The sequence below is a fragment of the Mandrillus leucophaeus genome, unplaced genomic scaffold, assembly GCF_000951045.1.
Source record: "Mandrillus leucophaeus isolate KB7577 unplaced genomic scaffold, Mleu.le_1.0 Scaffold1097, whole genome shotgun sequence".
NCBI classification, from domain to species: domain Eukaryota; kingdom Metazoa; phylum Chordata; class Mammalia; order Primates; family Cercopithecidae; genus Mandrillus; species Mandrillus leucophaeus.
Window position 1 is genome coordinate 419,092 of NW_012099176.1, and position 15,215 is coordinate 434,306.

At 39.6% G+C, this 15,215-nt stretch overlaps 1 protein-coding gene across 2 annotated transcripts in view; it reads left to right on the forward strand.

Moving 5' to 3' along the window:
- Window positions 1-15,215, forward strand: part of TOR1AIP2 (torsin A interacting protein 2) — a 39,028-nt gene continuing 23,813 nt past the window's right edge. Inside the window, exons 1-3 of one of the 2 annotated variants that reach the window (XM_011989580.1) lie at window positions 1-116; window positions 436-570; window positions 12,970-13,385. The gene's annotated coding sequence lies outside the window, so the exon portion shown is untranslated. The remainder of the gene's footprint in view (window positions 117-435; window positions 571-12,969; window positions 13,386-15,215) is intronic. The other variant, XM_011989587.1, reaches the window with a different exon arrangement.

Below are 15,215 nucleotides of genomic sequence, written 5' to 3' on the forward strand. Positions count from 1 at the left end.
ACGACATTCGGGCCGCAGCGGCCGCTGGGTGCAGCCGAGCGGTGTGGAGCGGAAAGACCACTCGAAGGGCTCTCCTGATACTAACAGTTCTACGATTTGAAACCCCGCCAGAATTTGTAAGTAAACAAAATGACTATGCAACTTTTCCATGTTTTAGTATTGGAATTAATGTCTTGAATTTTTCAAAAGGACTTCCAGAAACGGCCCCTCCCCACCCCCACCTCCCTACCGCACAAATGGTATTTTAATTTTTATTGTTTTTGAGACAGGTACTTGTCCTGTCACTCAGGCTAGAGTACAGTGGCGTGATTGTAGCTCACAACAGCCTCATACTTCTGGGCTCAAGCGATCCTCCCGCCTCAGCCTCCCAAGTAGCTCGAAGTACAGGCCCGCACCACCATGCCCCACTAATAACTTTATTTTTTATTTTTGTAGAGACAGGGTCTCACTGTATTGCCCAGGCGGGTCTCGAACTCCTGGCTTCAAGCGATCCCCCCGCCTCAGCCTCCCAAAGTGCTGGGATTACAGGCGTGAGCCACCACGCCTGGCCTCACTCAAACAGTAAACGAGGTAGGTTGGGGATATATTTTTGTTTTAGGATAAAAAGAAACTGAATCTTATAAATATTAAATGGGGTAAGATGTGAGTAAATTTTGGGGTTTAGACTTTAATATGAGAAGCAGAATTATTTTAGGGTTCGAAATGTAAGTGGGAAATTTGCCTACTAGTGTAGGTGGCGATTACTCCATGCCCAGCATGCCTAGGATCTCGACATTCTTAATCTTAATCCTGAAAAGATAGTACTTAAAAAAAAAATGGTGCTAAAAAGGGCAAAGTTGAAGTTTCAGTAAGACCTCCTACCATTTTGCTTACATATTATATATGTACATTCTCCCAATTGTATTTAATACCTGATGAAAAAGTTTGTGCCTTTTCCTTCTTTTAACAAAGTTCATAGTACTCTCTACTTTATGAGTAATGCTTAATTATCAGACTTTATACTGTTACACAGATCCAGAAATGAGTTACATAGATTAAACATACTGGTTTTGTTTTACCTGTCTTTAGGTTGTAACACATTTTCTTTTGGATCTGTATGAGAGATCCTTTCTTTAAGCTGTGGCAGTTATCCATGTTTTTTGAGCTCTATTTTTTGAGCACAAGGTGAGTATATAAAGGGCCAGTGGAAACATTTAATAAAAAAAGGAACTTCATGGTAGAGTAACTACAGATGTTCTTGGAAGGCTTTGTGTGGATTAGAACAGTTTGAAAAACTAACATTTGCTATGAAAATTGAGTGCCTGTCTTCAATAATGTTTATTATGCTGAATGTGCAGTCCACAACTTGATTACCTGTTTTTCTGCAGGTTTGTTACGCAACCTTTCGTGACTCATTTAAGAACTATTTTATCTAGTTTCTTTCCTAATATAGAGGTAATGCTAGCTTGAGAGCTTCAATAATTCACGAGTAAATTAACTTCAGAATGTAGCTAATTATTTGAGGATTATTGGGTGTTTTAACAATGCATTGTATCTTGTATATAACTTATTTTTGCCTAAGAAGTCATTTCTGTGTTTCATTCATTTCCATGGAACACAGAAGTCAAAACTCTATTCCAGGAAAGTCCACACTTCTTTGAAATGCCACTTGAATTTCCTGAAGGAAAGTTTGCTTCAAGAAGCCTTGTCTGCTTTATCACTTTGAGGTTGTTCACTAAGTTAACTGCGAAGGCCCATAAACTTGGAGATCTGACAACCTCCCAAAAAATTTGAAGAATGAAGAATTGGCTGTTTTGTTTACCATTTAGAATTTTAATTGTGTTAAAATTTCATTAATATTTCTACATCATATGAACTACTGGATTAAACTGTGTCCCACAAGAAGGAATTCGTAGGGCGATCATACATTACCATAAATTTTGCACAGAAATCAAACATTTGGGAATAAGGAAGGGTGTCCCTAACATTGGTAATGAGCATAGACTTTGGAGTCATAGCTGGGTTTGAATTCCTATTTTGTCACTGTGTGGGCTGTTTCCCTTTTTACTAGTATTTAAAGGAGCTGACACATGAATTTTTTTTTTTTTTTTTTTTTGGTGCCATGACTCAGTTATGAACTGTGCACATAATTTTGGTAATCAAAATTTCTGGGAAGCAAATTCACCTATAATTCCACTACCTCAACAAATCAAATTGTTTGGTTTTTGGAGATTTTCCTTCAGCCCTTGACCATGAGTATATATCATGTAAATGTAATGACATTTTTGGAAAAAGTCAAATTTTAAAACATTGGTGTCTTCTGGGATTTTGTTTTAATTAAATGAAGCTGTTTGGTTTTGCCTGTAGTAGTTCAAATAATAACAATTTACAGTTTTTGAGGACTTCTTTTCTGCCCCTGTGGTTGTCAGTATTGCTCATTATCTCATTTAATCTTCACATTGCCTCTTTCATCTAAGTACTGTTATTCCATTTTATAATTAAGAAAACCAAGGAAAAAGTTAGCCAGGGGCTGGGCACAGTGGCTCATGCCTATAGTCCCAGACTTTGGGAGGCCAAGGTGGGTGGATCACTTGAGGTCAGGAGTTTGAGACCAGCCTGGCCAACATGGTGAGACCCCATCTCTACTAAAAATACAAAGAAATTAACTGGGCATGGTGGCGGGCACCTGTAATCCCAGCTTCTCGGGAGGCTCGAGGCAGGAGAATCGTTTGACCCTGGGAGGCGGAGGTTACTGTGAGCTGAGATCACGCCATTGCACTCCAGCCTGGGGGACAGAGTGAGACTCCGTCTCAAAAACAAAACAAAAAACAAAGAAAGCCAAGGGCAGAGAGAGAAAGAGAAACACCAAGTCAGAAGCTGGAGCAGTCATACAGGCCTAGACAGTCTGACCTTAGAGGATAGTGCTATATTGGGTTTTATGTTTGGTAGATTTGCTTTATGGATGTTAGGTCATATTTGTAGATAGGAGTTGATCCTGGAGGCTGACTTATAACATTCTTTGTATGAAAGTTTTTTGTTTCTTTCTTTTTTGAAACAAGATGTCTCTCTCTTATCCAGGCTGGAGTGCAGTGGCACAATCACGGCTCACTGCATCCTTGACCTCCCAGTCTCAAGTAATCCTCCCACCTCAGCCTTCCAAGTAGCTGAGACTACAGGCACAGACCACCATACCTGACTAATTTTTGTATTTTTGGTATAGACAAGATCTTGATATGTTGTCTAGGCTGGTCTCTGAACCCTTGAGCTCAAGCAGTCTTCTCCTGCTTGAACTTCCTAGGATTATAGGCATGAGCCACAATACCTGACTATGGTATTTTTTAAAGTACTGTATATAACTATTTTTTTCTTTTCTTTTCTTTTCTTTTTGAGACAAGGGCTTGCTCTGTTTCCCAGGCTGGAGTATAGTGGCACTATCATGGCTTACTGCAAACTTGAACTCCTGAGCTCAAGTGATCCTCCCACCTCAGTCTCCCAAGTAACTGAGATGATAGGCACACACTGCCATACCCAGCTATGTTTTGTATTTTTGTAGAGATAGGGTCTCACTGTGTTGACCAGGCTGGTCTCAAACTCCTGGCCTGACATGATTCTCTCACCTTGGCTCCCAGAAGGCTGGGATTAAAGGCATGAGCCACTGCGCCTCCCGCCCCTACCCCCCTTTATAACTACTTTGACCACTAGATTTTTAACAAATGTTGTAGGAAAATAAAGAAGATAAGGGAAATGTTTAGTTCCTTAACAGATGAGGCCATTCACCTATAGTTTTATTAGTTGTAGTAAAAATATAATTTATATACAAGGCAAATTATTAGGTCTAAGTTTTCCTTTTTTTTTTTTTTTTGAGATGGAGTCTCGCTCTGTCACCCAGGCTGGAGTGCAGTGGCATGATCTCGGCTCACTGCAAGCTCTGCCTCCCAAGTTCATGCCATTCTCCTGCCTCAGCCTCCTGAGTAGCTGGGACTACAGGCACCTGCCACCATGCCCGGCTAATTTTTTGGTATTTTTAGTAGAGATGGGGTTTCACCGTATTAGCCAGGATGGTCTCGATCTCCTGACCTCGTGATATGCCCGTCTCAGCCTCCCAAAGTGCTGGGATTACAGGCGTGAGTCACTGCGCCCGGCAAGCTTTCCTTTTTTAAAATTAAAAATATAAGATTTATAATGAAGGAAAACTAACTTTAAAGCAATGCTCCTTAAACTTTATAGTGAACACCAGAGTCATCTGGCAAATCTGTTAAAGCATAAACTCCTGCCAGAGGCTGTTAGAGATTCTGGTCTAGTGGGTCTAGGTTGGGGCCTGAATTTGTTCTTTTAGCAAGTTCCTAGGTAATGCTAATGATTCCTAGCTAATGAGTTGAATATAGTAAGGAAACAAACACACTTGTTGTCCATATTGTTGGCTTGATAGTTATACCCCAGTAGCACTGAGCATTCAGATCTTGGTTTGTAAAGGCACTAGGACTTTTTAGAGAAGTGGCTGATTTCAGTGCAGAGGCAGAGAAAATACAAGATGAGCCTGAAACATCCTGTGGTGCCTGAAAGTAAGGAAATGCTAGAAAAAGTTAGGGACCTTGTCAAAAGGAGCCAACTTGAAGGAGTTCCTGGTATCCAGGTTGGAGCGATTTGAGCAGTAAAATGAATAGTGATAGTATTGGACTTTAACCCATAAAATAAAATGAGTTCATAGTGATATTGCTGAATAAATAAGTAGGGGAGAAGGGACAACTCCTTCTAACAGAAGAATTCCAATTAGTAAACATTGAAGGAAAGAAGGAAATACAAAACCACCATTAGGGAAACAGTACCGTTAGTAGTTGCAGACAAAATCCAGTTAGACGACAATCAGAATATTTACATAGTTTCAAAGTATCTCTCCCAGGATAATTATTAACTACAAAGAAAAAATAGTAATCTGACAGTGGAGATACTATGTTAAAAAAGTGATTAAGGTTAACATCACCAGTAATAAGACAAGGACATCATGAACCCAAAGATATGCCGTGAGAAGGACACAGTGGCATTTCTGTGGTGTTTGTTATTGCCAAAAATGCGTAATCTTTTTATCTTTCCAATCATGATAAAATATAAAAATCTAAACTGAGGAACATTCTACAAAATAACTGGCCAGGCCAGGTGCTGAGGCTCGTGCCTGTAATCCCAGCACTTTGGGAAGCCAAGGCAAGAGGATCACTTGAGCCCAGGAGTTCGAGACCAGCCTAGGCAACGTAGCAAGACCACATCTCTATTTTTAAAAATTAAAAACAAAAAACACTAAACCCAAAATACTGACCAGTATTCTTCAAAAGTGTGAAGGTCACAAAGACAACAAAGGGCCGCAAATGACAGGTAAACACTGAGGAACTGTCACAGACTGAAGACTAAGGAAAAATAACAACTAAAAGAAATGGTGAAATTTGAACATAGCCTCTGGTTTAGTTAACTGAATTGTATCAATGTTGATTTCTTGTTTTTGATAACTATAATTATATAAGATGCTAGATGAAGGATATAACGGAACTCTGTGCTATTTTTGCAACTTTTCTGTAAGTCTAAAATTAGTTCAAAATAAAAAGTTTAATAAAAATATGTTGACTTGAAGTAGATACTAAAAGTGATTAGGGAAGTTGAACTAAACCTGGCAGCCAGTTGTGCCACCCACTATCGGAAATCTTAGCAAACTCTTAGATCCTTCGTGCATAGCTTAATACCTCTGCGTGCTCAACTGAAACTAGAGAGAGAAGTCAAAGGAGTTGGGAGGGAGTAGGAAGAAGGGTAAGTAGGAAAGGAAGACTTTCTGTACTCAGAATATCTACAGAATTTCAACTTCGCCAGGCATTCAGTTCCTGTGTAAAAAACAGTTGCCTAGGGAAGTAGAGTGCTTTTTGTTCCTAGGCTAGTACTTTTTCAAACTCCCTTTCAAAAATCTAAAATAAGTCACCAGTTAGTGAAAATACAGAGAAACGAACATTTGTGAAAATAATGCTGGGATGCTATGACAGTGGATATGGTACAGAGGAGTGGACAAGACTTAGAAATTTAGTTTTAGACAAACAATAAATAGCTAGCACAGGTTATAGAAATACCTAAGTTTGGCACCAGATCTGACTGTTGAAAGTTGTGTATTAGCCTTAAAGGTTTGGCTGCTGGTGTTTTGAAGTGAAATTGTAGACAGAATTTGGACTGTGGACTTTTGGAGCATTAGAGCAACATAGATAGAAATGTACCAGTAAATTTCTAAACCAGTTGTTCTCCTTTATGGCCATCCCCCTCAAAAAGTATGCTAGCAATGCATACACACCTGTTTTGCTTGTCAGTTCCTGGGGCAAGAGAGAGGAGAACATTCTGCAGCTATTTTCTAACCTTGGATCATATTTTTTATTTGGCTTATCTGTTCTAAAGAGGGAACAGTGTGTGTACTACATAGTACTGAAGATTGTCATCCATATGCCTTCTCTCAGTGATCTCAAGATTGCCAAATTCCAAGTAGTTTCTCACAAAACAAGTTGACTTTTTTCCAGGAGCATTTTATTTTCAACACAAAATTATTTTAGATTATATGAATTCAAAAAGAAGAATAATTCCTTTTCTCATACTCCTTCATCTCTCATTATCTAAATTCAGAAGGTAGTTGTGAAATAGGAAACTCTTAAGATTTCACTTTGTGTATGAAACTTATTGGAGAAACTATCTCATACAAACAAAGTTATGATTATTGATTAGCCTTGACTGTAGTACCCCCTAGAAGAAAATATTTAAAATGGGAATTCAAGAGAGTTTAAAGCATTTTTACTTTTTCTATGTGCCTATCTTGATTTTATATATCATATGAGGAATTGGTTGAGGCTAAAGTCTAAGGGATAAATTGCCTGGAAAGGTCATTCCAATCCTGACTCAGTCTGAAACTTAATTATTATGCTATGACAAAAAAGAATAAGGGAATTTTTATCTATTGAAGGCGGATTTGAACTTACTAACATACATTCAGGAAATAGCAAAGAACAAGGTAGACTATTTAGAGAAGTTGATTAAAAAGTTGCCATGGTTAGTTGATGTAAATTTCAGTGGATTAAACAGAACTACATTTTCTGTTTCAGTGTGAAAGTACTGTTTTCTTTTCTAAATTTTCTTTTAATAAAGTTTCAGGAAGGATCTTAAACTTATTTTAGTTCACATACACAAAACCCCTGATTTGTATTTTCTTTTGTATAGCATTTGTGCAGCAGAGAAGCTCCTCAAATTTTGTTGTTTTGCCCACTGTTTTTAGTGAAGGAGGTTTGAAAATACAGGCATCCCAGCTTCTGCTGTGGGCCTCCCTAAATTTCCAGTGATCTCTACAGGGGATCTTTTTTTATCCCTCTAAGAGCCCTTAGCCTTCACCTAAATCAGTGGTTCCAGTCTGGATTCCCTAGACATCTAGAAGTCCTGAATGATTGTTCTTTCTGTATCCATAGTACTTGGCATTGGGCCTAGCACATGGTGCGCTCCTCAAATAACAATTATGTTTAATAATCATAGACTAATGGTAGTCATCAAGGTATTTTCAGCATTTCTAAAAACCTAATGATAGTCATATACTTACCTTAAATCAGCTGCTTAAGTCCTGCTTAAATCAGGACTTAAGCTAATGGAGTTGAGAAAGGAAGCCAGTTTTAGGATATCCAGATCTTTCTAACTCTGTTATAGAGGGATGTAACGTATTTTGTCTAATTTAAAATGTTGGGGCCGGGCGCGGTGGCTCAAGCCTGTAATCCCAGCACTTTGGGAGGCCGAGACGGGCGGATCACGAGGTCAGGAGATCAAGACCATCCTGGCTAACATGGTGAAACCCCATCTCTACTAAAAAAATACAAAAAAAAAAAACTAGCCGGACGTGGTGGTGGGCGCCTGTAGTCCCAGCTACTCGGGAGGCTGAGGCAGGAGAATGGCGGAAACCCGGAAGGCGGAGCTTGCAGTGAGCTGAGATCCGGCCACCACACTCCAGCCCGGGCACAGAGCGAGAGTCCGTCTCAAAAAAAAAAAAAAAAAAAAAAAGTTGAAAGTTTTTAAACCAAGACTGGTAGCATTAGTTTTTTGTTTTATTAGAAATTCTGTTTGGCAGATCTACTTATCTGATTACTAAAAATTAGAAAACGAAATTATTACAAGACTGCAGATTGTTTGGACATCTTTCCAAAATGGGGGAGGAGGGGTGGGGTTGGAAAAAAGTTACCTTTGATAGCAAAATGGTTAGGAACCATAGTGCCTAATGGTCCTGAATCATTTCAGATTCCTCTGGGAGTTTAAAAGGATGTACCATCTTTTTGGGAAAAAATGCACCTATGTATTAAAGATTTCTTTTTTTTTTTTTTTATTTTTGAGATGGAGTCTTGCTCTGTCGCCCAGGCTGGAGTGCAGTGGCGTGATCTCGGCTCACCACAAGCTCCACCTCCCGGGTTCACGCCATTCTCCTGACTCAGCCTCCAGAGTAACTGGGACTACAGGCACCCGCCACCAGAGCTGGCTAATTTTTTTGTATTTTTAGTAGAGGTAGGGTTTCACCGTATGTTAGCCAGGATGGCCTCCATCTCCTGATCTCGTGATCCACCCACCTCGGCCTCCCAAAGTGCTGGGATTACAGGCATAAGCCACTGCGCCCAGCCGTAAAGATTTTTATATGTAATTCCAGAGGATTCGGGACTCCTGGAAGTTTATCCTGTATTTTTTGGTGTGGAAGTGAAAAATTATGAGAGGTGATTTCTCCCACCACCAATATTTATTCATGGTGGAAGAGTATCCTTTGGCTTTGTGAACAGATTAAATGAGTTAATACGAATAAAGTGTTTAGAACAGAAAATAGCACTCCATAAGTGTTAGCTACTAAATGTTATTATCTAATAGACAGAGGGTTACTGTATAGTGTTTATTCTGCCGAATAAAGTTTTCTGAGTTGTATATTGCTTGGAGGAACTGTGCCTTTTTCTAATTTGTATAAAGGCGTCATGTGAAATAGCAACTTCCCTACACACAAATTCATGCCTTCAGAGAATATGCTAAGATAAACCCTCTTTTGTACAATCATTAGGTAGGCTTCTTTTTACCTCATTTCTATGAAGAGATGGCTTAAAATTTTGTGAGGAAACCAAAGATCCGTATCCTTCTATTTCGCTCTTCTTTATCCCAATGTAAGTTGCCTGCTTTGCCTCTGAGCAAATGAACTGCTGCTGGTCTTCTTGTCCACAGTGTGAAAGTTTGGTTTTGCTTATTAACCTCTCTCTCTTTTTAAACATTATAAAATATTGAATAGAGGTGCTGTAAGCTATTAGGATTTATGATACAGTGGGTATTCTTGTACTTTCACCCAGTTAAAGAAAACAAAATTAGAATTATCTTTGAAATTCTTTGAATGCCCTTCATCTCCCACTCTTCCCTCTCCCATCAGAGGTAATAATTATCCTCGAGTTTGGACTTAACTTCTTTTTTGTTTTTAAAGCTTTATTGCAGCCGGGCGCGGTGGCTTACGCCTGTAATCCCAGCACTGTGGGAGGCTGAGGCGGGTGGATCACCTGAGGTCGGGAGTTCGAGACCAGCCTGACCAACATGGAGAAACCCCGTCTCTACTAAAAATACACAATTGGGCCGGGCATGGTGGCTCATGCCTATAATCCCAGCACTTTAGAAGTCTGAGGCGGGCAGACACCTGAGGTTGGGAGTTCGAGACCAGCCTGACCAACACGGAGAAACCCCGTCTCTACTAAAAATACAAAATTAGCCGGACATGATGGTGCATGCCTGTAATCCCAGCTACTCAGGAGGCTGAGGCAAGAGAATCGCTTGAATTCAGGAGGCAGAGGTTGCGGTGAGCGAAGATTGCGCCATTGCACTCCAGCCTGAGCAACAAGAGCAAAACTCCATATCAAAAAAAGAAAAAAGCTTTATTGCATATTTCTCCCTAAACGATACATTAATTTTATATCCTTTTGAAACTTTATGTAAGTGGAAAGTTTATATAAGAATGTGTGCATGTGTTTATTTTTTTGCTTGTGCTACTTACATTTTTTTTAAGCTCAACATTCTTGAGTTTCATCTGTGTTTATAATGATAGTATCCTATTGTACAGCAGTACCTCAATTTATTCATTCTCCTGTTTGTAGCCATTGTGGCTGTTATTTTGCTATTACACAGTGCTACCATGAATATTTTTATTCATGTTTTTAAATGTACAGGTACAATTTCTCTAGGGTATGTGCCTAAGAGTGGAATTACTGAGTTATAGGAAATGCACATCTTCAGCTTTACTAGGTAATGCCAATTCCAAAAGTGATTGTACAGATTTGTAGTCCTGTCATTAGAATATAAGAATTCAAGTTACATTTTATTTTTGTCATTTATTCATTCCAGAAATATTTATAGGACACTATAGCAGTAAATAAAAAGGTAAAATGCCCTGCTCTCAGGGAGTTTATATTTTAGTGGAGAAAAATAGCCAAAATAAATAATGTAGCAAAATGGTACCTGTTTTATGTGAAAAAAAATAAAGCAAGCGTAGTACTTGTTATTGCATTACTAATAGAGCCATATGTGGGGGGGATTTGAGGCCAAGGGGATGGGATATAACCAAGAAGTCCTGTGTTTCAGGTGGTGATTGAGATGAACAGAGATGTAGGTGTGAGATTGATCCTGATGCTTTCAAGCAGATAATGGTAGTGAAGCTGTGAGTGTTGGGGTGGGGATGAGGGTTAGGAATCTTGCCAGGAGCATTTTCCCAGGCCCCTCTCTTCACTTCTACTCATCCAGTAGCTCTAAGGCTAAAGAATGAGTGAGGAAGCTGGTACTGGGTGGTATTATTCTGAGCATTTGGAGTTCTGGGACCCCCTATTGGCTCTTACCTACAGAGGTTTAAAGGACCAGGAGAGGAGGGAAGACTTGTCTGGAACATATGGAACAGTGGAGTTCTCTTGATACAGGAATACTTGGAATTCTAGTGCTTGTTTGATTACTGAAGTTGGAAAACTGAAGGTTGGTGAATGGATGGAATTATTCTGAGCACTTGGAGCTTTAGGGCTTTCTCTTGACTCCTAGTGGAGTCCTCTGGGAGGAGTGGTTTTTCCTATAGTATGTGGAACCCCCTTTGTCAAACTTGTTAGTTTTTGTAGTGTGATAGATAGGAAATAGTATCTTGCTGATACTACAGTGGTATCTTGTTGGATTTACTTGATTTCACTCTAAAAATCCAAAATCTGATCAATTAAATGTCAGACTTTTTATATTTTATCTTACGTGTTTATTGGGCTCCACCAGTGTGGGAGTTTTATTTGTCATCTCTCTGTATCATGACTAGAGACCCAAAATTTAATTCAGTAGCCGAAGCTTTTACTCTGGTAGCTCTTGTCAACAGACCCTCACAGAAATCTATTATGCCCTGTGCTATCATCACCAAGTATGTAGTCATTGAGTTGGAAACCCAACCTTTTGTCTGCTCTGCCTGAGGAACTGAATTAGTAGCCTTCACCCGTACATTGCTACCTAACCTCAGAAAACACATCAGTATATCTACATTGACTCTATTTCACCCGTTCTGGGGCTCCCATCAAAATATGGGCCCCATGTTGTTGGAGCACTATCAGAGGCTCTTCATTTGCCTTTTAAATTTACCATTTTAAAATCTGAGAATCACAGCTATTACTTCTGTAAGGAAAGTGCTTTGGCTTACCACAACTAAGGCTGTAATTCCTTCTGTTTTTCAGGCCAAATGTTTATATTTTAACTCATGCGCTCCCCAGTGTATCTTATTACTCTCACAGGATCAAGTCTCAGAATTTACAAAAAGAACATTGGAGAAAGGCATGGTATATATAGTACCCTGATAATCTGTGACACTCTCTAGGTGGCCTTCTAGTTGCTCCATACATCGTACTGTCTTACCTTATTTACATGCTACATTCGGTGTCATGAAGGAGTGCAAAGATGATGATAACATCTGCAAATTCCAACTGATTTACTCTATGCATTTTCCAAGAATAGCTCAGGACTATTGCTCAAGGCTATGCCTTACTTGCCTTCTCAGACTGACACTGTGTATAAACCAATAAAACTAGATGGTGAGCAGCTGGGCATGGTGGCTCACTCCTGTAGTCCCAGCACTTTGGGAGGCCAAGGTGGGCGGATCACCTGAGGTTGGAAGTTCGAGACCAGCCTGACCAACATGGAGAAACCCTGTCTCTACTAAAAATACAAAATTAGCCGGGTGTGGTGGCGCATGCCTGTAATTGCAGCTACTCGGGAGGGAGGCTGAAGCAGGAGAATCGCTTGAACCCAGGAGGCGGAGGTTGCGGTGAGCCAAGATTTTGCCATTGCACTCCAACCTGGGCAACAAGAATGAAACTCTGTCTCAAAAAGAAAAAAAAAAACCTAACAACAACAACAACAAGAAACCAACTAGATGGTGAGCAATGAGACCTACCCCTCTTGATTTTTGACTTTTTTTTTTTTTAAGCCTTCAAAAGGATTTCATCCAACTTCCTATGGTTAGCTTTTAAGAATATTATCTAAAAACTGTGTACACTTTTTTCTTTTTTTTTTGGATGGATTGAAACCTATTATCGAAAGGCTGTCATTGTTAATGTTATCCCATACATTATGGAGATACCATAAGTGGCACCCATTTCACAGAAGAGATGTGTAAGTAAGAGATTGCTAAGTTTTACCAGGTTAGATATGATTATACAGACCTTATTATTCCCAAGGTACACATGGAGTAAAGAAGAAATACAGTCCTAAAAAATTAAGCTAGTCCTAGTATAAATGATCCAGAATTCTTCCTAGTGCCAACATATCAGTTGGTTTGAACCCATGTTAAAATAGTCATGGGAAAACCCATGAGACATTTCTTATCTGCCTTAACTAACCTGAGTAATTTCCAAATGCATGTTTCTAATAATAATGTGAACAACTGCAAAACCTGTGAGTCGTCTGAAGTTTTATCATTTACAGGTATGTGACGCATTCCCAGACTCTCCAGCCAACTGAGCATCAGCTCCTTCACGGCAACTGGGTCCTGATTAATGTCCTCCCGAGACAGACTTCATTGGATCCACACTCAAGAGGACTCTGCCAGGTTTTTCTGACCCCCCTACATTGCTATAAAGTGCCAAGGCCTTAAGACTTGGGTACGTGTATTACAACAGCAAGAGTGCCAGCGCCAACAAAAGACCCATTGGACCTGTCAGCTCCTCTGTTTCACCAACCAGACACAGTAACCTTACCAACAAAGAGTAAGCCAAGTGCCTCTGTATGACACCACCAGCAGCTGATAACGCATACGAAAAATATAACTAATTTAGACTAGAGCCCTATCTCTTCTTGAGAAGCTGGGATTTGAAGGAGCTATCCTGAGATCTGTACTGCTAGTAAGTGACTGATAACATTATAAACTGGATCGGTCCCTGAGTTCAGAGACTGAGTTGCAATTGAGTGAAAAATAGACAACGAAATCTTGAAGAATTGCACTGAGGTGCAAGCCAAGCTTATTTGGCTCTCCAAATAATATTGGTTGAACTAAGAAATTGGTAATCCAAACCTGTAATAGGACTGGTGTTTGGGTGTCTCTCTTTGTCATTGTTGCCTCTTGCTGTTACATTGCTGTCTGTGTTGTCTTTCTAGGTCCAGATGTTTTCAGATAATTCACATTGCCCTGATTGTGGACAACAGTGGTTCCCTAGTTTAGAACTAGGCCACTGGTTGTACCAAACTGAACTTGTTGAAAATGAATGTTACCAGGTATTCTTAGACCGTATTAACAGAGCTGATTATTGCCCTGAGTGTTATCCCGATAATCCTGCTAATAGAAGCCTTGTTCTTCCTTGGTCTTTCCCACTTGAGTGGGCTCCCCAGAATCTCACCAGATGGACCTTTGAGAAGGCTTGCCACCCATTTCTTCTGGGTCCTCCACTGGTTAGAAAAAGAATACATGACTCTCGAGTAGCTGGTTTTAACCCTGCATTACAGTTAATCTTGACCAGAACAGATAAAACCTTAAACAAAAAACTGGGTCAAAACAAATAGCTTCTATAATAGTCAAAATTGTCAACTCTAGAGGCTTTTGTGTAGGTAGCCCAAGGAAGATGGAAAAATAATTAATTTCTAAGTCTGACCCAGATTGTCACTAGTTTGGGAACTGCTTAAATTGTTGGATCTGCTTCTGTGGCCTATACATATTTTATTCACTATGAATTTAGTTAGTATTCTAGCCAGGCTGTTCATCTAGACTGAGACACACACACACACACACACACACACACACACACACACACAAAATAATTCATATTTCCTATAAACTGTTTTGGAACTAACTTACCACTCCTAAAAAAATTTCTGCAGCCTAATGAGTGACATATGATGAAGTAGTCCTAGAGGGGAAGTCCCATACTGTGTGCTTCTTAATGGTATTTCTAATGATAACTTTTGTAGGAAAGCAGCCTCATTATAGCCGGATCCTAGATTAGTCCAGTGAATTTTAATAAGAAATTATGCTGTTGTAAACTCACCTCTTACGCATTGGTCAGCGATGATACATATATAGATAACATTTATCCATATATAGCCATTTATTCATCATTGGCCCTGTCTGGCCCATCCTCAGTGTGGCTGTGACATTATTGATAACTGGTCACTCAGATAAATCACGTTCTATTAGGAAACACCTACATAGGTGATGCAGAAACATGCAGAAATGCCCCGTCTATACTTACGTGGCTTTACATGAACAAAAGACTGTCTCGTCTTTGTGGTGACTGAATTTACAATGTCCTCCCCTAGAAATGGAAAAGTACCTATCTAGGAGATGTATGACAAAAGAAATTATCAAGCCTGACTTCATATATATTATGAACAGTCTAGGGGAAGCATCTTTCTTAGAACTAAGGTCTGCTGAACATTGGCCACATTCTGGACTTCTATTGTTCATTAAAATCATAGACCCAGAGTTGGGGTTAAGCCACTTAGAAAAAGCTGTTGAAAACATCTCAAAGGCCACTGAACAATTTTTAAATTACACTTAACATGCCAGGTATCTAGGTATCTAGTGCTTTTGTACCACCTCAGTAATATTATCAAGGTCCCAGCTTCTTTCTGTCCTTCCCCCTTGGGATCCTCTTTTTTTTTTTTTTTTTAAATTGCTTTTTTAAAAGTAGTGACCGAGTCTTGCTATATGGCCCAGGCTGGTTTCCAACTCCTAGGCT